The following is a 1,177-nucleotide window of genomic DNA, read 5'->3' as shown; positions in this document are numbered from 1 at the left end:
GTCCAGCAAGAAGAACGCATGAGGATGGTGTCAAGAAAACAGGTCACTGTGCCCTGGGACTCTAGAGGGTCCAATGAAGCACCTCCCAAGCCCAGCAGACCTGGCTATCCCAGTCGAGGTCCAGCGAAGGATTCTACCCCAGCCCCTAGCACGTCGTGCTGAGTAACCATTACCAGGTCTCTGGCTACCCTGGCCCCCATGGGATCACAGCCATGGCCAGCAGCATCTACCCAGCATCTACCCCTGCTGGACCAGCCTGACTTTTGGAATCACGGACCTCAGGAGATGTCCCTGTGGCAGCACAGCATGGAAGACTCTACAGCCTTGGACATGCAGGGGATTGGGCAGGAGCTCCCAGCTCACCTGGTGGAAGAGCGGCTGGTTCCAGCAGCAACAGGAAATGGAAGCACTGGCTGTAGAAACAGGAGCATTCTGAAGCCGGATGTGAGGCTGTCCCGGGGCAGCATGGACAGGGAGGGTGGAAGTCTCCAGGGCCCGACTAGTAACCAGCATATCTATCAGCCTGTGGGTAAACCCGATCTTGCCATTCCACCAAAGAAACCGCCACGCCCTGGAGCCCCTGGCCACCTGGGCAGTCTTGCCAGCCTCAGCAGCCCTGGGGACAGCTACAATGAGGACGTCAAGCCATGAAGGCTTCAACCCCAGGAGATCAGCTCTCTGTCCACCGCCAACCTCAACCACTCCAACGACAAGATATACGAGAATGTCACTAGCTTGGTGAATGCTGTCATCGAGACGTCCAGTAAGATACAGCCGGCCCTGCCCGAGGAGTATGTGCCCATGGTGAAGGAAGTTGGCTTGGCGCTGAGAACTCTACTGGCCACCGTGGATGAGACCTGCCGGCCAGCATGCACCAAGAGATCGAGATGGCCCAGAAGCTGCTGAACTCGGACCTGGGGGGGGCCTCATCAACAAGATGAAGCTGGCCCAGCAGTACATCATGACCAGCCTGAAGCAGGAGTACAAGAAGCAGATGCTGACGGCCACCTACGCCCTAGCCGTGGACACCAAAACCTGCTGGATGTCATCAACCGAGCGAGACTCAAGATGCTGGCACAGACAGGCTGCACTGGGCCTGGCAGAGGATCTGGCCTTCCGTGTGTGTGTGTGTGTGTGGAGCTCCTCTCAAGATGTTCCCTCACTTCCACGTGATGGG

At 57.9% G+C, this 1,177-nt stretch overlaps 1 pseudogene; it reads left to right on the top strand.

The window, feature by feature from the left end:
* The first annotated feature begins 9 nt into the window (after positions 1 to 9).
* Positions 10 to 1,118, top strand: LOC102821159 (annotated as a pseudogene).
* Positions 1,119 to 1,177: the final 59 nt, after the last annotated feature.

The sequence above is a fragment of the Chrysochloris asiatica genome, unplaced genomic scaffold, assembly GCF_000296735.1.
Source record: "Chrysochloris asiatica unplaced genomic scaffold, ChrAsi1.0 scaffold07796, whole genome shotgun sequence".
NCBI classification, from domain to species: Eukaryota; Metazoa; Chordata; class Mammalia; order Afrosoricida; family Chrysochloridae; genus Chrysochloris; species Chrysochloris asiatica.
The sequence above is the reverse complement of the archived record's forward strand: the minus strand, read 5'-3'. Positions and strand labels throughout refer to the sequence as shown.